Source organism: Canis lupus, chromosome 29, assembly GCF_048164855.1.
Source record: "Canis lupus baileyi chromosome 29, mCanLup2.hap1, whole genome shotgun sequence".
NCBI classification, from domain to species: domain Eukaryota; kingdom Metazoa; phylum Chordata; class Mammalia; order Carnivora; family Canidae; genus Canis; species Canis lupus.
This window is the reverse complement of record NC_132866.1, coordinates 15,788,805-15,810,792: the sequence shown is the minus strand read 5'-3', so window position 1 is coordinate 15,810,792 and position 21,988 is coordinate 15,788,805. Positions and strand designations below refer to the sequence as shown.

Genomic DNA, 21,988 nt, shown 5'->3' with positions numbered 1-21,988 from the left:
TTTACATCTGTACAACCATGGAACTACCTCCTAGATCAAGATTTGAACATTCTTAACACCTCAGTGAGTTCCTTTCCACCCAGTCAATACTGCACCCCCCTTCCTCCAGGTAACCACTACCCTGGTTTACCAGAGGAGATAAGTTTTGCTTGCATTTGAACCTCGAGATAATTCACACAGTATGTACTATTCCATGTGTGGCTTCTTTGGCTCAGCATAATGCCTGTTCAATTCATCCATGTTGTGTGTATCAATAGCTTTTCCCATCTTGGGTAGTATTCCCTTTAAGCAGTATACCACAACCACAACTAATTTATACATTCTTCTGTTTTAGGACACTTGAGCTTTTCCAGTGTGGGGCTATTATGAATAAAACTGCTATGAACATTACTGTATGTGTCCATTTATGGACATATATGCTCATTTCTCTTGAGCATACACCTAGAGGAGTCATCAGTTAGCTTTTGAAGGTACTGGCAAACACTTTTCCAAATTGATTAGCTCAGTTCAGACTCCCACTGCATTGCAGAATTCCAGTTGTTCCATATCCTCACCAAGACTTGGTGCTACCAGTCCCTTACATGTTAGCCGTTCTCATAGATGTATAATTGTATCTCACTGGGGCTTTAACTTACATGTTGAGGACTCCTGATGGTGGGACTTTTTCCATTTGCTTACTGGTCATTTGAAATCTCTTCTTTTGTGAAGTATATGTCTTTGCAAGTATGGATTATCTGCTTTTGTAGAGATTCTTTATATACACTGGATATGAGTACTTTTTCAGAGAAACTTAAGCAACTACTTTCTACCAGATAGTGGCTGGCCTATTCATTTTCTTAATGAATTTCTTCTGATGAATAGTTCTTAATTTTAACAAAATTCAATTCAGCAACTTGTTCCTTTCATGGCTAGTGCTTGCTTTTGGTTCTTAAGATTTTTTTTTTTTTTTTAAATCTTACAAAGATATCCTCCTACGTTTCATCCCAGAAGCTTGATTGTTTTAGTTTTTATGTTCCTTCTCAAATTAATTTTTATAAATGGTGTGAGATAGGGATCAAGGTTCATTTTCCCCCTACATGAATACTCAATGGCTCCAGCACCATTTATTGAATTATAGTGGCATCTTCATTGTAAAGCAAATGATCATGCGTGTTTAAAACTATTTCTGGAATCCACTCTCTTCCATTTCTCTATTTTTTTCATTTCTCTATGCTAATAGAGAAATTTACTTTTAATTTTAATGCACCCAATTTACTTTTAATCATTTTTAATTAAAAAAAATTTAACCACATTAACTTGTACAACAATCCTTCAATATTTGGTCATTGCACAATCCAACCCCAAGCTCTTACTCTGGCATGCACTAATAAGCATCTCTGTCTTCATCTCTTGAAACCTTCATCCTCACTCACTATGCCAAAGTCACAGAGGTTATCTTTCAGTTCCTTGAATGAGACACATTTTGTTCCCACATCAGAGATGCTCTTCCCTCTACCAGGAAATCTGTATGGTTCCCACAACTGGGAACCATATTCATCGTTAGGCCCCAGCTTAAATGTTACCTCCTCTGTGAGGCCTACCAGGGTGCGCTGATCTAAATTAAATTCTCCTATTATGCTACATATTTTCTCATAGTACCATAACTGATAATTATGCAGTTATCAGGATAAAGTCTGTTTTGCCAAAAGCCTGCAAAGGACACCATGCAAGCAGGGACCACATCTATTGTATCTCTAATTACCTAGCCACTCTGGTCTATAATAGTTATTCAAAAATTACTTATTTAAATCCATTTTTGTTTTCATTAAAGATATAATCACTAGGGTTGCTTTTTAAAATTTATTGAAAAAAGAGGCCTCATATTGGTACCACCCATGCTGAAACCCACACTGTAATAAAATAATACTGTGTGACAGCCACTATTGTGCACATTTATTTACATACATTAGCTCTGTAATACTCACAATGACTCTATGCATTGGGTAAATGTTTTTGCTTCCTGGGGCTGCCTAAACAAAGTAGCACAAATTGATTGGCTTAAATGACAGAAATGTATTGTCTCACAGTTCTGGAGTCTAAAAGTCTGAGAGCCAGGTGTCAGCAGGGTTAGTTCCTACTGAGAGCTGAGAGGGAGAATCTATACCCTGAATCAGTACTCCAACCCCCAACCCGCCCCTGGCTCCTGGTGGCCTCAGGTGTTCCTTGGCTGGTAGATGGCTGTGTTTTCCCTGAGTCTTCACATCATTTTACCTCTGTGACCGTCTCTGTGTCCAAATTACCCATTTTTATAAGGACATCAGTCATCCTGAATTAGAGTCCACCCTAATGACCTTGCCTTATCTTGATCATCTGCAAACACCCTAGAGCCAAATAGGTTCATATTCACACACACTGGGGTTAGGACTCCACATGTTTTGCAGGGGACAATTTAATGCATAACACTAGGAAAGTAACTGACCTAGAGGAAAGAGAACTTTCTAAGGAAAGAAGTAAAACATATCTATAAATGTATCTTACATAAAACTGTAAGATAATAATCAGTAACAGTGAGAGTGGACCTACATGATTATGTTACCTGGGAAAATGGTGCTTTTCCAAGAAACTCAGGGGATGTCAAATTATTGTGTTCTTAAAACTTCCTCAGGATTTCTTTTAATTTTATCACCAACCTCAGGTGTAATGACTAGGAATGGAGAATTCTAAATCCTTTTAAGGCACAGCTTTTTTTTTTTTTTTTTAATCATAGGTATGTAAAATCAGGAGGGAGTTTATTTACCTTGGGAAAAATCCCCCTCACTTTTGAAGGAGACTGGTTCCTTCCCCCCTGGGATTCCCAGCACGTTGAGATGCTGTGGTCCACTTGTCTACAGCCTATATGGGTTCATGTGAGCCATGAAGGGAGGGATCAACTTCTCCACTATGCTAACTCCACATCCTACAACAGTGACTGGCATGAAGCAGAGCTCAAAAAATAATCGTGAAATGAGTGAGATCGAACCACAACTTCCAGACCCTGTCTTCCATGTATATTTTGACATCTTCTGCAAGGAGAGAAAAACCAAAAAACAAACACTCAAGGAAAATATGGAGCTTTAATTTAATAGGAGTGAGGCTCTTATCCAAGAGGTATTCCTTCCCACCTTTCCAAAAGCCACACTCCAAACTTCTGTGTCTGGATTTAATGAACAGTAACTCTCCAAGTATAGGCCACTGACAGACTGAGTGTAAATGAATAAACAGGTAGTGAAGATTTTGGGGAAAAAACAAAAACAAAACCCCTTGACTTCCAACAGTATTCTGAGCTTTTTTCTATCTTCAAATATGGGGAAAAACAGGAAGATTGTTAATGAATTCTAAGTGAAATACAATTGAGGTGGAAAAATGCTCATTCGAATCCTGCATATTCTTCACAGTTAAACATAAATCATCCCTTATTAATCCCCTTAGCTCCCTCATACAAATCTAGGTCACATTGGTCAAATAAAATTTTTAAAGTGGCATAAAATCAAATCATTTTAATTAGGTATTTCTTTTACTTTTTTCCCAGACTTTTCCCCGCCTCGTTCTCCAGCTAAACAAAAACACTAACGTTCTTAGTAAGCATGGTTTCAAACAGGCTTTTAGAGGCAGAAATGATCTGTGTTGAATAATACCATCGAAGAGTGTAGAGTTTTCACTGAACCACATTAACCTGTGGGAAAGTTTACCAATTAAATGACCATACAGGTTTTACTGACTTCTCTAAAACATGTCTTATTACTGCCTTCAAGAGAGTTGTTCCTTTTTTCAAAAAACCTCCTCTAGCAAAGTCTTCCTTATTTCCTTCAATATTCTAGGTTAGTGGTCTATACGCTAATGCCTGCCGTCTGTTTTTGCAAAGTTTTACTGGAACAGCGTCCTATCCGTTCATTTATGCATTACCCACGTGCTGCTGTGTTACACTCACAGGGGGCTAGTTGCAAGAAAGGCCACTTGGCTGACAAAGGCTAAAATAGTTACTATCTTGTTGACAAAGAGTTGGCTTTAGGCTAGTCACACAAAGTGTTCAAACCTCTCTTTCTTAGCTTTTTGCTCCACCAATATCTTATTCATTGGCTTCATCTGTAGATCATTTCCTCAAGTATGGTTAGGAAGGTCCCTGAGGGCTAAAAAGTCACTTTCTTGTCTTAAAAGTAAAAAATAAGGGGCACCTTGGTGGCTCAGCGGTTGAGCGTCTGCCTTTGGCTCAGGTCATGATCCTGGAGGCCTGGGATCAAGTCCTGCATCGGGCTCCCTGCATGGAGCCTGCTTCTCCCTCTGCCTGTGTCTCTGCCTCTCTGTGTGTCTCTCATGAATAAATAAATAAAATCTCTTAAAAAATCAAAAATAAAAGTTCTGTCAGGTTAACTGGGGCATTGACTTTTACTTTGGTGTCAATAAGGGTCCATTGGTACCAAACCTACTGCTACAGTATAGCAGATATGACAGACTGTATTAGTGACCCTAATTTACGCCTCCTTGCAGCCAAGTCCTTTGCCATGTCACTTTCCAATATCCGCTCACTTTGAGACTGGGTTTGACCACGGGACTTGTCCGGGCCTGAAGAGTAAGGAGGACATGTTGGTGCACCGGTTCTGAACTTAGGCCTCGAGAGATCATGCATGTTTCTGCTTGCTCTCTTGTCCTTCTCTTTCACTGGGGTGAGGACATGGCTGGGACAAACTGCTGGTTCCAAGAGGAGGGAGAAAGACGCACGGAGCAGAGCTACCTCCAAACACGTAAGTCTGCAAGCTGCCCACTAATGCCACAGACAGCACCTGCCCCTCGGCAAGCAGACTCATGAAACATAATAAACGATCGTTGCTTGAAATTTCTGAATTGGAATGATTATAAAGCAGCCATAGGTAAGTGGTAAAAGTTTACCCTGCCTGAAAATACTTACTGCTAATACTTAACATTTCCTTGGAATCTCCAAGGCAAAAATGAAAAAGTTGGCATTTTTTTAGGGATGTAGTTTTTATGTGACTATATTCTCAAATAGTACACATACATGTCTCTTGCCAGCCAAAGAACAAAAGATAAATAGCTAATCGATATGATTTAGTGGGCATCTACCATGTGCTCATTACTGAGATCTGAAAGATATAAAAATTATCATTTCTATTATCAATGAAATTATAATTCTGTTGTAGGAAAAGGAGAAATGTGGGATAATTAGAGTTTGAGGCAGTAATGGAGTGCCAAAATCTATACAGACTTCAAGCTTCTGGTTAAACATAGTACTTTGTTCGGGTTTTTTTTTTTTTTTTTAATGATTTTATTCATTCATTTGAGAGAGAGAGAGAGAGGCAGAGTAGCAGGCAGAGGGAGAGGGAGTAGCAGACTCCCCACTGAGCCGGGAGCCTGATGCAAGGCTCGATCCCAGGACCGTGCGATCATGACCTGAGCCGAAGGCAGACGCTTAACCAACCGAGGCACCCAGGTGCCCCTAAACATAGTACTTTGATCTCTGCATCTTCACAAAACCCCAAAAAGAACGAGAGAGGAATAACTGCAGATAAGAGATGTGGACACAGTTTATAAGCTAGAAAGTGAATGAATGCTATATGCCAAGAATGGGGAGGCTGTAAGTTAAGCTGGAGGGAGAGGTGTCTATTAGGGGCAAACCAGGAAAGGTCTGGTAGTGGGGGCACCAGGTATGTACTGCTGAAGGCAGGCATGTAGGATAAGACTGAATAGGCCTGACAGTGTTTATGGGAAGGAATTACACCTCCATTCCCCTCCTCATCTTCTCTGTGCCTGCAGACAAATCCTCACAGATGCCCGCTGAAGAGGATCTGAGGTGCTGTGCCAAGGTGGGAGGTCCCCTTCCCTGGATGTGGAAATGGGATAAGAGAGAGGAAGCAATCTCTTTCAATTTTCTTTAGCTATTTATTCTCATCCTTAATTCCATATCCCTATAGAAGATGCTTATATGGCCATCTCTTGATTTTTTTTTCATGGTAGACATTACCTATTGATTTTCTACAAAGGAAGGTCAGGATTTAACTCTTCTATACTCTTGACTATGGATAACATCTAAACACAAAGGTTCAATGTGGCAACTCAAACTTTCCAAAACCGTAATGTGTCATGTGTCGGAAGAAACGATGAGATAGATAAACAAAGAGCCACACTTAGGAACAGGGAGAAAATGTGTCATCTTAGGGAGTCAGGCGAGAGAAAGTTTAGAATCCTTGACTTTCTTGCTTTGTCTCCCTTTCATGGGAGAAGACACTCTTTTGTTTGTAGAATGAGGGACATGAATTACTTTGATGAAAATAAAATGAATAAATAAAACTGATAATAGTAGTTACCCCCTAGGTTTGGATGGTGGCCAAGGGAAGCTTTTGCCTTTCATATACTATTTGAAATGTTTACAGTGAGAGCTTATTCTCATATGATTTGTATAATTAAAAATAAAATAAAAATACACACACAAAAATTTAAAAAATAAAATAACCAAACTAGAATCAAGGTCTTGGATTCTAAGGCAGTGTTCAACAAACTAAATAATTTGGAAGCATCTACATCTCTCAGGTGGAACCATAACCAATAATTATATAAATCATTCATTGTTAAATGTAAGGCAGTGTGTTGTGAGTTTTTTAAACATAAACATACTCATTTAATATGATCTTATAAAGCAGGTAGTACTATTACCTCCATTTTATAGATGTGGAAACAGGCTTGGAGAAATTATGACATTTGCTCAAGGTTACACAGCTAGTAGATATCAAAGCCATGATGGGAACCAAATCTTTCTGCCTCTAGAGCTCTGTATCCAGAGGGAAGCTGCTTTCCTTCTGCAAGTCTGAAATTATAGGTTAACATTAGAAAAAATTACTTTGAAATTCACCAAAGAATACCATTTTAGCAAGGGGAAAATAAATCCCCAATCCCTTATGGCTCTGGCAGTAAGTGGCAGCAGAGATGGTTCTTGAGAACAAGAGGCAACTTCCTCCATGCTAGAGCCACAGTGAGAAGTGATTTGTGGTCAGATTGTGACCCTTGAATCCACTGGGCTCATCTCTATTCCAAGGAGCACTTCAGCCTTCTCTAGCCAGCGTCCTAATCTCCTGAGGTGACTACCTCCTCTAACATCTTATATTCCTATCCTTGCATTCTTCACCCCGTTCAGGTGCTTATTAATTTGTCATGTAGTTGAATTGCTCAGCTCATCTTTGGCACATAATGCCAGTGATCCTTCCAAGATTATAGATATTAAATGACAGACTTACTCTGCACAGTACCTAACACAGTACCTGCCACCTGCTGAAAGATGCTTAGTAAATTAACGATAACAAACAGAACATTAATGAGCTGCTTTAATGCCAAGTCCAGGGAGGGCTCTATGACACATCAGCAGACCCTCCCTGAGGAAGCTACCAATTAGAGAGACAGACTATTACAGTGAGAGTTCCTTTAAACTTAAAAAAAAAAAAAAAGTAAAATAAAAACATGGGTGAGGCCAAGAGCCTCAGAAGTAAAATGGCTAATCAAATTCATGAATCTGTGCCTGCACGTAAGGGTTCACATAGCCAACAACACCTTATATAGGGAAATATAGGGAAAACAGAGCATTGAAATCATTTAAAAATAGTCAAGAGATGTGCTTTCCACAAAAGAATACCACTCCCCTATTGCAGTGACCCTTTTTCTAAGGGCACTGTGTGTTCCAGTTCACCTTTTAGCTCTTTACCACTTCAATTCACGTGTCAGCGTGAAGTATGATTCCCATGAAAATTATCATAAAAAAGAGTACCACCAGGCTCAAGGAGTTTCTGTTCCATTAAGATCTTCATGATAGTGGTCTTCAAGGGTAGTCATGGTACTGTGGTGCAGTCAGAAAGCTAGGGAGCCTGCAAGCATCTACTGCAGGGGAGGGGTGACTGGGACAGGTGCTCTTAAAATTCATTCTATTGTTGACTGTCCTATGAAAACCCAATAGCCAGTGCTCTGGCAGCCTGCTCCCACTGCTTGGGCATGTCCCTGGCAATGTCATGCTCTAGTTGACCCACTGGTCACTGACCTTGGCAGAGCTCTTTTGCAGTGGCAGCTGTGACTGCCTCTTAAAGCAGAAAAACCTGTCCAGCATTCCATTCTCTCAGATGAAATCTAAAAGGAGTTCTCATAAGCACGTTGCATTTTCTCCCCCTTTTTTGGAAAGGAAGGGCACTTAGACAGAATTCTTGCAAACTTAATCCCAGTATTCTGAATTGATATCCTATCACTCCAACTTTTAAAATATGTGTTATGACAGAGAAGTGCAAGTCAACAATCAGATTTTTTAAAAGGTTTTATTTCTAAGTAATCCCCACACCCAAGGTGGGGCTTGAACCCACAATCCTGAGATCAAGAATCGCATGCTCCACCACCGGAGCCAGCCAGGCACCCCAACAGTTAGATTTTAATATAAAAGAGAAGGCTGGGTGTCTTGTATGCCCAAATTACTATTAATTGTATGCAAACACTAGCTCTAAGCATATCGTTTAGCGTACAAGGTAGTAAATCAACAGTCATCTAACTAGCTAATGCCTTCAAGGTGTGCCAGGCAAGAAAGGACAGAATGATGTACTCATTAAAGAGGGAAGGGCGAGTAGAGAAAGCTTTAAGCTGTAAAGCACCACGGATCCACCTTCAGGAATAAGAGACAAAATTTAAGAGTGGTCACGCTTGTTCATTATATATCCATTCAGAATATTCTTCTATTTAAAAAAATAGGTAATTGGAATATATTGTCAATTTTCCGAATGGAGGATACTTTTAAAACAATGCAGAGTAATGAAAGTCCTTATGTTCCAAACATAAGGTGTGCCTGTTTTTGAGTCTCAGAATAATCTGCCAGTCTTCCAATTTAATTATGACCGAGATTCAAGTCAACTGTTGAGTGTTCTAGAGATACACTTTCTGTAAATTCCAGCTGGCAGCAAGTGGAAAGACTCCAAAGCCCTTAAAAAATATGCCATGGAGTGGAAAGAAAGAGTAGTCAAAAAACGGGAAAAATAAATGAAATTTTTTTGGAAGAGTTTCTTTTTTTTCCCCCAGTTTGACCTCAAAAAATATAATCAGATATACGGCTTACTCTGTTTACTTATAATCTCTCTATCATGTAAGATTTTCAAAAACCTGCCCTATCTTTCCTGGAAATCAAAACTAAAATCCTCTCTTTTTACAGTGCAGGGAAAACAGAGGGCTTCAAGTTTATTCAAGTAGAGACATGCAGACATCTTGAGATAGTCTAATTTTATCCCTTTCACTTAGGAAAAGCCATCGAATCGTAGTTTCCAATTCTAAATACTAGTAATACCTTAATAAAATTAATACACACATTATCATTAAAATTCAGATTCTATCTTCGAGGAGAGCCCAGAGATTATTCAAGCATCTGGAGGCCTTTTATAACATCAGAGGATGTCACACTTCAGAAAGAATAAGGAGGAACAAGCTTCAATAGAATGGGCGTACTGCCCATACAGGGTCCCTATTAGCTTTACATTTTATTATTCTTATGTTTGCCAACTTTTGTCTCCCCAGTAAAATATATGAGGCAGTTCAATAAAGAATACGAAACATTACTAGAGTTTTAAATCAGCGCTGTCTTTCAAAATCATGTTCATTTGCAGGAGAAAGTTTAATGGCACAAGAAGCCACCATGAATTATTCATCAGTTATAGAGTGTGCCAACCTGCAGTTCCTCTGTACCTCCCAACAAGTGTGTACATGTGAAGTGCAACACGGCCAGGCTCCCCGGTGGGAAGGAAGGCAAACCCAAGGCCTCTGGAGGTCCCAGTAAATTGAGACGAGCAGAGCGCTCAGAAGTGAAGGTGGGAGGGTAGAGAGCTTGTCCACCTTACGTGGAATTATCCACTAGCCTGTTCTCCTGAAACCGAAATAAGTTACAATCTCTTATCTTAAGGGATCCGGTATCAAAAGAGGCAGCATGAATCGACACAGGCTGCTGGTTTCAGTGGGGTGGCCCGCAACACTGTGATGGGCCGCCTCTGAAGTTGGGGTGTTGTCTGCTAGTCCCTGGGGATGCTGAGCCCGAGAAGCTGGGTCACTCCTGAAGCCAGTCTCCCCAGGAAACAAACTCCCACAAAACCCAACTCTAGGGGAAGCATTCTAGGGACGGCATCCAAACTCAAAGCGCCTACATGCCCTGTGCAGGAGCACAAAAGGACAACATGAGAAGGAAAAAAGTCATCTCAAAGCTATGTTAACACAGAAGTATGGTCACGGAAGTGGGGTATAGAAGAAAGAGAGCACAGGAGCAGAAATGGGATCATGGGGTTCACTCACAGTCACCGAAGACTCTTTTTTAAAGTGCTCCAACAGTCTAAATTTAATTCAATTTAATTTTGCTGGATTCCCGCTACAAAACTCATATCGATTTTAAGACCCCATTATATTAATAATATCTTTAAATATGTTGCTATAGAAGATAGACATTTTTATACAAAAATATGTTATGTGTATAAATAGAGTGTTAACATACTGTAATAAGCATAAAACCGTTCTAGCCAATGGAAATGCCCTTGCCCTCTCCCCATCTTTAAAGACATGGTCTGCCCCAGGCAATGCACATGCCACGTTTACAAAAATGAACAAACCAACCTTGGGTGTCTTCAACCACGTGATGAGGCTCCATGAACTCAGTCTCTCCCCAGGTCATCAACATGCACAAATCTTAGAGCTAAGATTTCAGATTTTCTTCGCGAGGTGCCTGGCCACACGGGAGGACTGCATCCACTCCTCAAAGGAAAGGCTTGGGCCCTGGCTCTCCTCCCAGGAGTTCGTGGGCTGAGCTGGACTCCAGAGAGGGGTGTGCCACCCAGAGGGTGTGCCGCAGCCAGCGCAGGAAGAACGAGAAGTTTCCTGCATGATTCTAGCTCCTTCCTCACGTACAGACCCGCCTCTGCTCCCCACTCTATCTCCTATCAATTCTGAAGACCACTCTCAAGAACACTTCAGTTCCAATATTGCACCTGCAGAAAACCATCCTTTCTGAGAAGCCGGCATTAAAACATGCCCAGAATGTTCCTCGGATTTTCCTCCACTCTGCACAATCCAGAATCCAGAGTTTGGTCACTGTCATTTCACAATAACTCAAACACATGTGGCGAAGAAGAAGAAGAAGAAGAAGAAGAAGAAGAAGAAGAAGAAGAAGAAGGAGGAGGAGGAGGAGGAGGAGGAGGAGGAGGAGGAGGAGGAGGAGGAGGAGGAGAAGAAGAAGAAGAAGAAGAAGAAGGAAGAGGAGGAGGAGGAGGAGGAGGAGAAGGAGGGAGGAGGAGGAGGAGGAGGAGGAGGAGGAGGAAGAAGAAGAAGAAGAATTAGAAGAAGAAGAAGAAGAAGAAGAAGGAGGAGGAGGAGGAGGAGGAGGAGGAGGAGGAGGAGGAAGAAGGAAGAAGATTGATCTTCCCAAGCCTTCTGCCTTCTTTTTTCACTTAATGAGTTATCGCCTCACCAGATGGGCTCTTACTACTTTTTTTAATACAAGGATTTAACAAAAATACTATAACTTGAAGAGGTTCCTTTTACTATCAGCCTATTCCTCGTGGCTTTGGACGTTCTTCCCTGACAAAACATTGGTCTGAGGCAAGCTGTGGACTTTGAGTCCGTTTATATTAGGTACAGGCTGTCTGAAAACAATGACCTCATCCGGAAAGGCTCAGGAAAGAGGCATTTTTTTCCCTTTAGTCAGGAATGCCCTGATGCTGGGTTGGATTACCCGCCACCCACAGTCCAGCGTTTCTCCTGGTTATTTTTGAACACCAGGGCTTTTACAAACTGGAAACACTATGAAGATAGAGTTTAAATGGGAAAAGACACTTAGGACAAATATCCCCAGCCTCAGATACATTTACTGGCTGAAGAGGTGGAAGGAAACTGCCATAATTGTTTTAAGTGTGAGGGTAAATCATTAAATTCCTGTAATAAAGACACAAGCACGAGCAGCCATTCTGAGATATTAATTTAATATAAAGCCCATAATCTGCCCACTGGAAGGAAAGACCACACAATCACATTGTTTCAATATCAAGTTCGATTAATTGTACGTCCCCAGCTTACTCTCTTCCTCGTCTAGATGGCTTATTTTGTTTTGGATTGGCTCTGGGGATAGCCATAGGCCTGGATTACCCCATCCGCCGGCCTCCTAGTCCAGGCCACTGCCTGGAACTTCGTGCCTCCGATAACGTCCTCCTGACTTGGCAGAAGCACCAGGCGCCAGACAATGGAGCACAACTGGACTACTCGTTGATAAAATGCTTGGCATCTGCAGAGCTGTCTTATGTCAGCTGCTGCCAAGATGCCAGTCACATTGATTGAAATCTTCTGATTATGCCTAATGCCTAACATTCTCATGACAGTGATTTCATGCTTTCATGTTTTTTGGTTAGTGGCTCGGAAGTCTTACCAAATGATAGAACAGAAATCTTTCACAACTGCATTTTTTTTTTAAATTCCCATTAGCATCATTTCAAATGTAATGGAAGCCAGTTTTTTCCTACTCCCTTGAAATCTCAGATTATGATTCCTACTGGATTTTATGTGAAAGGGGGAGGAAGAAACCACATGTCATGCTGCCACTATTTCCTGGAGCTAACCCAGGACTCTAATGAAGAGTAACTTGCATGGGTTCCTTGTCTTTCATAAGGCAGCACTGTGGAGGTGGAAGGGCAAGCCAATATTGAAACTTTGACTTTGTGAACAGTTAGCCAATAATGTAGCTCCTTCCAAACCATGACCCGCCCTCCGCACTCCCCCTCCCCCGCCAGATTTGACTTCTGTTAGTTGAAGTACAAATACTTTGGTGATTTATTAGACTTCGCAAACCAATTGCTCAAAAATTGTTTAAAATGTATAACCATATTCTAATGACATGGCAATGGTACTTCTGCAAAGTCATTTAAAGATCAGCGATACTGGGACGCCTGGGTGGCTCAGCTGGTTAAGTATCCAACTCCTGATTTCAGCTCAGGTCATGATCTCAGGGTTGTGAGATCCAGCCCCAAGTCAGCTTTGCACAGGACATGGAAACTGCTTAAGATTCTCTCTCCCCCTGTTTCTCTCTGCTCTTTCTATCACCTCTCATGTGCATGCTCTTTTTCTTTCGAAAAGAAAGAAAAATCAGAGCTACTGCTGTGCGTACTTTGCCTTACATAACTCAATCATCTAGGAACCTGGAGCATGAGCCTCTCCCTCAAAACCCCTCGGAACTCTTCCCAGGAAAGCAATCATCAGTCAGCAAAATTAATGAATAAAAACGTTTTAATTTGCCTGGGTACCTATATTTGAGAAATGCTTGATTAAGCGTTGTTAGGTTTCTTAACCATGGACTTCTCAGAGACTTCTCATCCATATGCATGGATGCCATGTAACTCTGTAAGAGACGAGGTAAAAGATAAGAAGCATCTCCTAAATGTATTTGGCCAGAGAACCCTAACCCCAGCACAAATAATAACTTAGCACAGAACAGAGTTTGGAAAACTCTGCTTAGGGGAAGGAGATCGCGAGATGGGATTTTTGAGATCATTCACCTCATAGCGTCAGAGATGAAAAACCTTAAAGCCAGAGGAATTTAGGAACCTGCCCAAGGCTGCACAGAATGCAGAAGCAGGTCAACTCCGCCTGGCAACGTTTGGTTCTGCTGTGGGGGGGTTTTGAGGGGCCACGGTGCCTGGCTCTGTGTGCGCGGAAGGTATGGGCCCCAGTGATGCTACCACACCCTGGTAACAGAGATGCTGCATGTTCTTCGGCAAACAGCACGTCTTACAACAGATCATGTTAAAAGAGCTGGCCTAGGAGACGAGGATCATGAGATTTATGACAGAGCTGAGAGAAAAATAGCAGAGGTCAATAACAAAACATGCACGGGGCCCTGGCCTCACCTTTCAAACTCAGCAGAAGAGAAAGAAACCTAAAGCAAACTGAATTCCATAAGAAAAATGATTCCCTTGGGAAAGATGAAAACTACATTTCTTAAAAGGTCATATTCAATAAGGAAGAAGACCCTTCTAGACCCTAACTAGAAAGGTACAGGAAAAAAAATCAAGAACTCATTTGTCATTCCCCTTGAACTTGTGATCCAATGATACTCCCTTATAAGCCCAGATGGTTGGCACCAGTCCAAGCTCAGCTCTGTGACTCCATTGGAAGGATCAACTTTAAGAACTGAATGAACTTGTAGTTCACCAACCTCTTAAACACAAAGCACTCTTGATGGTGGCTGAATCTGGAAAGGGTCTTTATAGTGCACAAGTATCTCTGTGCTATCGGACCTACGTTCTGCTTATGCTTTCCAGGTGGATCCCATGTGATTATTTTTATGACCAGAAATGAAATTTTATGGACTTTACTAAGTTAATATCAATGCTTCTTACATATGGTCATGTCTGTCCGCTTCGTAAACTGCAAATAGAATAGCCTCATCACTATTCATAGCTCACATTTACTGAGAACTCTCTCTCTACAGGCATTGAACAAAGATCCCCTCAATGATTTCTTATAACCCTCTGAGGCAAGCACCATCATGATCTCCACCTTAAAGATGAAGCAACTGAAGTAGAGAGAAGTGCAAGAAATTGTCCAAGGTCACACCCCCTGCGAGAGATACAGCTGTGGCTTGGGCCCAAGCAATCAGGATCGGAGGCCATACCCAAGATGCTGAAACTTCCTCAAGACATTAAAACAGCTCAGGGAGAATGATTATATCAGAGAAAATGCCAAAGCCATCTCCACATCTGAAATTATGATGAGTTGATGCAAAGCATGAGTTTAGCAGTGCATGGGTTACTGCAAAGAGGGCAGCCTGGGTAGCTCAGCGGTTTAGCGCCGCCTTCAGCCCAGGGCATGATCCTCGATCCCCCCAGGATTGAGTCCCACGTCTAGCTCCCTGCATGGAGCCTGCTTCTCCCTCTGCCTGTGTCTCTGCCTCTCTGTCTATTTCTCATGAATAAATGAATAAAATCTTTTAAAAAAAAAAAAAGTTACTGCAAAGGGGGAAGAAGCAGAAACAATGTACTTAGTGGTTGCCATCAGAAACCACCTCCATCACCCTCCCCACCACCACCATAACTAAGGAGTTGACGACAGTGGACTTATTAGCTCCTCGCCCCCTTATCCACTCATCTGCCTAGACTTTTGCTCTCACCTGCCTTAGCTGGACTACAGGGGATTAAAGGCATTCTGTATTCCCTGCAAAAATAACAGGCATTTCTCTTCAGTGACTCATTTGACACAAATAAGCTGTAGGGACTGGGGGATTCCAATCTTTCCATGCTTTTGAAAAAGTGGTGAGGATAAGGTCTACAAGGAAGAAAATTACTGCAGAATGCGGAGGTCCTACCTCACTTTCATTGTAAGAGGATCAAATGTTAGGTTAAATCATAATGACTTACTAGAGTCTGAATTTTTATAATTTCTACATTAATTACCGTTTGGCTTACAGTGATAGATGACTGTGGCAACTGCAAAGTATTCCACTCCTAGCTTCACCCCTAGAGAATGATGGAGGATATTTGACTGTATTATACACAGAGGGCTGCATTTTGTATGGAATTTTGGTTTTTGGAGGGTAGGAAACAGAATTAACATCCAGAAGATACATACCTGCCCTGGCAATGTTACTACATCGTTCTAGGTCACCTATACCTTTTGCTGTGGGTACCACTCCCAAGCTGGTCCACAACTTTTTTGGGAGCTGCATTCAGAGTTAGTGGGAAAAGAAAATATGGCACATTTCAATGAGGATGAGAATGTTCCCTCAAACCACTGACTCTGATTCAACCTCCCAGCTCACTTTGGGGGACTTTAAATTTAACATTCTGTATGACCCTGCCTAGTTAACAGTTTGCTGACCATAAAACAATCATATTTAGTCTCTACTGCAAGCAACCATTTACTCTTGGTCACATGCAAACTCATTATTCCAAAGATGTTCTCAATGACTTTTGAAAATCTTAATGGTTTGTCTCTGCCTGCTTTCAACTTTCATTTGATGATCCAAAGGGAGCTGGACTAGTTTGTAACTATGTGTATCACAATTTTATGAATCTAATCAAAAATCAAAACAAAAATCTTCCTACTCTTCAAAATTCAAGAGAATAAGTCTAGTTTAAGGGATTTTAATGATACGACAAAAACAATATGCATTAAGCCTTTCAAAATAAGTCAACCCTGAGGATGTTTTGCTAAATGTTTTTAAGCTTCCTAAAAAACAACCTCTAGGGTCAAGGACAAAGTTGCCTTTAGCAGTCAAACACCTCTTGCAAACAGAAGCCTTTAGATATGCACATTCCTTTGAGCACACAGACAGGGAGTATGGAAGCTGGAGGTAGTGGTGTGTGTCTTTAGATCATCTAGTCTGGATGTTTTGGAGCTCATATACAGAATAATCAGGCTTTCAGGGATTGGTGAGGGGTTGGGGGTGAAGGGTTGATTCTGGGTTCCACCCCAACTTCCACCAAAGAAACTGTGGCTCATCTACTTCATTTTCTAAGCTTCCAGATGAGCCTTTATTTGAAGAAAGGGTTCCATAGCTAAAAACAAAACATACTCTTTGAAAAAATGCCCATCCTGTCCAATATTTTCATTTTAGAAAGGAAAAGGAAAGGAAAGCCAGGTGAATGTGCAGTCAAGGCAGGGTTACACCAGCCAGGGGTTCTGAGTAGCATGCTCCAGTGCAAGCACTTTCCCCAAACTGCCAAGTCCACAGCCCCCAATAAACAGGTCCTAGTCCTTGTCCATGAACACCCTCAGGTCTACCTGCTGCAAGTCCTACTAGAACTGCCCACAGCCCTGCGGCACAGGCTTGCAGTTGTGGTGGTGGTCTTGTTCTTGTTCTTATCCTTATCTTTATCCTTATTCTGATTTTAGCTTTTTCTAGAGTACTAGATAGGTGCAGGACAGGAGCAAGAGTCCTGCTGATGGGAGGTGAAAAATGAAACCTTCTGAAGTTTTATGTAAATTAATAGAAAATAATATTTGGTTGATAAAAGTTGAGTTTACACTCAAATTAGGATGGGAGCAAGGTATGTCCTGCTTGCTGTGATCGTCATTCTCAAAGTTTTGTTACTTAGCAAACCACAGCCAAGCTTACGGTGTGGGGTCTTGTCCCACGCCTTCCACAATTCCAAGGCTCTGCGGTTAGTCTGGGATTGCATTCCGGACAAACACCACAGTCGCTGGTTCCAGGAGGATGGGTGCTTCATTTTGTAAAACATGATGAAACCAAAGTGGGAGGAACAAAAACTAGTAAATTAAAGTGAACTATTCCAGCTATCCCTGGGGGCTCTGGTTGACATGAGGTTCCTTTATTTACTTATTTTTTAAGATTTTTATTTATTCATGAGAGACGAGGGGGGGGGGTGGGCAGAGACACAGGCAGAGGGAGAAGCAGGCTCCATGCAGGGAGACTGACGTGGGACTCGATCCTGGGTCTCCAGGATCAGGCCTGGGCTGAAGGTGGCGCTAAACCGCTGAGCCACCCGGGCTGCTCGACATGAGGTTCCTTTAAATAAACTCCTAAGATGATTCTGGTTGCCATCCACCAGGTGAGTGGTCTGAGCAAGCTATATGTGTCTCGGTTTTCTCGCGTGTAAAATAGGGATAATTATAGCGCCTACTTTTTGGGGTGTTGTGAGAATTTAAGGAAATAGTTCCTGGTACATAGTAACCTCTATATAAATACTAGTTATCATAGTTATTCTTCTTATTAAAAAAAAAATTAAGTACTAGACAAAGACCAGGGGCCAGAAAGTAGCAAGAGCCCCAGCAATTTAAAATGAGAAATGAGGGGTGGCAGGGTGGCTCTGTTGGTTGGGCATCTGCCCTTGGCTCAGGTCAAGATCTCAGGGTCTTAGGATCAAACCCTATGTCAAGCTCCCTGCTCAGCAGGGAGTCTGCTTCTCTCTCTCCCTCTCCATCTGCCCCTCTCCATCCCTGCTCATGATTTCTCTTTCTCTCTCAAATAAATAAATAAAATCTTAAAAGAAATTTAAAAAAAAAATGAGAACAAAACGAAATTGTTCTGAAGTTTAATGTAAATCAATAGAAAATAACCATTGGTTAATAATAGTGGAATTTACAAGTTGGGATCCTTGTCAGCCTCACTGTCTAATCTAGGGTCATGCTGCTCCAAGCCCCCTGGAGCAATAGTATCGCCATCGCCGGGAATTTGTTAGAACTGCAGAGCCTCTGGGCCCACCCCAGCTCTCACCAACCAAATCAGAATCTGCCTTTAAACAAGGTCTCCAGGCAATTTCCCAGCCCATAAAAGCTGGAGAAGGCTGCTTTATGGCATATACCGAGATTTCCCTGTTTGTAAGTGAAAGGAGTAAGACCTCATTCTACAGTTACATCTCCACACGTTATCCTAAATTCTACTGCCCTTTCCAGCAGCAGCCCTCATGTTACATCGTTTCACTAACCTGAGTCTTAAGGTGGATGCTCCTTTTATGGGACAGAATAATAGTTCAGGAGGGCATCCAAAGCCACAAAGTCACCTCTTGTTAGTAATGTCAATGATTTGAAAGCGTCATCATCATGATCATCCGCCAATGGCTCACATTCATTGAGCTCTTAAAGTATGCGAGGATTATTGCAGATTAGTGCAACGAGCTTTCCAGATGTTCTCATGTACTCGCAAAACCCTTTCAAGTAGGGGTTACTCTCCCCATCTTACAGAGGAGGGAACTGAGCTCAGGGAGGCAACATCACTTTCTTAATGCAAAAGGGCCTTTCTGAAGTCAGCTCTTACTATAAAGTATATGCCTATGACATCCAAGTCATATCTCTGTGGAATGGGGAGCAGTGATTATCTCCCTTTGTATGTAAGGAAAACTGAGTCCACAGGGTGAAAAAACTGTATAGAATCAACCACCTAAGACTCAGGTCAGAAGTCAGGCTGTTAGGGTTCAAGTTTTTCAAATTAAAGAATTCTGCTGCCAGAAATGCCAGAGATAGGGGTGCCTGGGTGGCTCAGTCAGTTAAGCATCCGACTCTTGGTTTTGGCTCATGTCGTGATCTCAGGGTCATGAGATCGAGCCTGTGTTGGGCTCTGCACTGGGTGTAGAGCCTGCTTGAGGTTTTCTCTCTCTCCCTCAGAACCCCCACCAAAGAAATGCCAATGATAATGCAACAGCAAGGAAGAGATGGGGAGGAAAACCCCATATAAAGTGAAAAAGACATTTTCCATTCATGAAGTTTTGCACAACCAAATCAAGGGACTTCACATTTTTATCTCAGTGGTCAAGAGCTGACTGGTGTGTCAGATTCTTTGGCAAACTAGAACATCCAGATTTTTATTGCCATCACTTGTGGCAACTGGTCCTCATCAGCATATCACAGCTAACGTCCCACACAATCATCCTCGCACACCTGGGAAATTCCCCCAGTGACAGTCTCTCTGACTTCCCTCGCTACATCTCTATCCATGTTTGATACCAAAGAGTTCAGCAAGATTAGTCACAATCTTTCCTTGATAGCACCATCATCGTAAAGTCAAAGATGCAGGTTTTAGGATCAAGAGGTTGGGGCTGCTTGCCCAGGCCCCAGAGAATGCCTTCCATCCTCATCCCTGAGGGCAGCAGGGAAAAAAACAGAATTTGCTGACTTTGGACTCTATTAGTTTGTGAGGGCTGTCACAACAAAATACCACAAATGGGGATACTTAAGCAACAGAAATGTATCTTCTCTCAGTTCTGGAGGCCGGAAGTCCAAGATCAAGGTGTCCACTGGGTTTGGCTCCAGAGGCGTCTCTCCTTGGCTAGCAAATGCCCACCTTCTCACTCTGTCCTCATATGGTCGTCCCTCTGTGCGTACATGTGTCTGCTACCTCTTCCTCTGTGTCCAAATATCTTCCTTTGTGTGCTTCTTGTAAGGACACCAGTCACATGAGATTAGGGCCCACCCTAATGACCCCATGTTAACTTAATTATCTCTCTAAATTAAAGGCCTAATTTCCAAAAACAGTCACATTCTGAGGGACTGGGAGATAGGGGCTTCAACATGTGAATTCTGGGAGGACACAATTCAGCTTATAATGCACGCTAACTGGATCTTGTCATCCATCATCACCAAGTCCTAGTGCTAGGCTGAGGCCAACTCATCCAGTCCTGCTTCAGTAAGAACAAGAGTTTCTAAGAATCTGAATCTTTCAGGCCCTCGACTCACAGCAACCTGGAGGAGGAAGGAAAAGAACAGGATTCCAGATCAGACCTTAGCTTTTCTGGTCTATGCTGTCAGAGACAAATAATTCTCGGCCTCCCTTTTTATCAACATAGCCTCTCTTCTTCCCCACCCCCACTTGTCATGTGCTTATGTAAGGTCACTCAGAGGTGGGTTTTTGAAAAATCTAAGTGCCACTTGTAAAATAGTCTGAGTTAGAGATGAGCAGTTGCTAAAAAGTATGAACTGGAATGAAATGCTGGAATCTGGCAGCCCTTAAGGCCTCTCGTGCCCTGCGGTAAATGCTCCTGAGTGTGGGATGGATGAGTCCTGGGGAGCTGGCCCTGGCCTCCCAGACAGCTGTTTGCTATGGTAGGACAGCCAGGAGGCAAGAGCAGCCCCAGGCTGGCCCACTCAGCCTGAGAGGCAGCACCAGCAAACGTCAGCAAGTAGGAGGGAGGAAACCCAACACAGTGCAAGTGTGGCAGGAGGTTCTGGCTTCACACAGTGTTGTACAGATGGCTTCTAACAACGATTGGCATTATGGACATTATGCGTTCGTGGACGCCTAAACCATGATGTCATCATAGGAATAGTGCAAGATGAACATGAAAGTGGCACTTAAACGATGAAAGAGAAAACCCACATGCATCATTCAATCTAATAAACCTCTAATTTAGACTGCCATAAATTTCAATTTTAGTAATTCGGCTATTCTTTACATCATCAATGTTTAAACTTGCTTCCCCAAACCTAGTCATATTAATATAAAGTTCTATAATTTCCCTGAGGCTTTTAAAAGTTTATTTTGCCATTTTGGGGGGTGTAAGTGCTAAAAGGTAAAAATTATTTTGGATAAATATATTAAATATATTAAAGATTATGCTTTAGAGACCTCTTATACATGCAGACCAACACTACTATAGTGGAAAATTAACACCAGCAAGGAAACAAAAGAAAAAATCAATCCCCCAAATAGAAATCTCCTTTTTAGTTCATTTACATAGATGAAGAAACAACTAAGAATTACAAGATATTTCCAGAAAACAACCAGCACAAAGTGGGACCAAGATGAAAATAGAAACATAGGATTCTAGAGAAAACATGTAACTCATGCAACAGAAGAGGCCCTAAACACAAGCTCAAGTTCAATTCATATCCTTTAAGGTATCTGAGAACACACTGTACCCATGAAATAAAAATGGCAAAAAAAATTAAAGGAGCCTGAGAAAAATAGAGTTTTGGGAAATTAAAAATTATTATTAGGGGTGCCTGGGTGGCTCAATCAATTAAACGTCCAACTCTTGATGTCAACTCAGGCCTTGATCTCAGGGTCATGAGTTCAAGCCCCCATCCCCATTAGTCTCCATGCTGGGGATGGAGCCTACTTAAAATAAATAAATAAAAATCATTATGAAAATAAAAGAAATTCAACAGGCTAGAAAAAATGTCAAGATCTCCAACAAGGTAGAGTAAAATATAAAAGACATTGAAAATATGAAAGAAGAATTAAGAGAGGTGGAGGATGTCTAGCATCCATTTTAATAGGAGTCTCAACAAGAGAGAACAAAGTAGAAGGGAGTAAATAATAACAGAAAGTTCTCCATATGTTAAGAAACTGATCTTTATATGGAACGGCCAAGCCAGGTGCCAAATAAGAAGGAGACAAAAGACAAACAGCAAGACGTGTCCTGGTGGAATTTCAAAACTCTGAAAATACAGAGAAGATCTACAAAGAGATCAAGAGTATCTATCAGAGACCAAATCAGGCTCCCAAGAAAGGAAAAGAATTCTATCCACG

The 21,988-nt window shown here is 41.7% G+C and overlaps 1 protein-coding gene across 7 annotated transcripts in view; it reads right to left on the bottom strand.

Annotated features, from left to right (window-relative positions):
- Window positions 1-21,988, bottom strand: part of ABLIM1 (actin binding LIM protein 1) — a 284,940-nt gene that overhangs the window by 193,102 nt on the left and 69,850 nt on the right. The window contains exon 1 of one of the 7 annotated variants that reach the window (XR_012020532.1): window positions 10,636-11,017. The exons of 5 other annotated variants lie outside the window; for them this stretch is intronic. The gene's annotated coding sequence lies outside the window, so the exon portion shown is untranslated. Of the gene's footprint in view, window positions 1-10,635; window positions 11,018-21,988 lie in introns of those variants that run through there. One more of the 7 variants, XR_012020540.1, reaches the window with a different exon arrangement.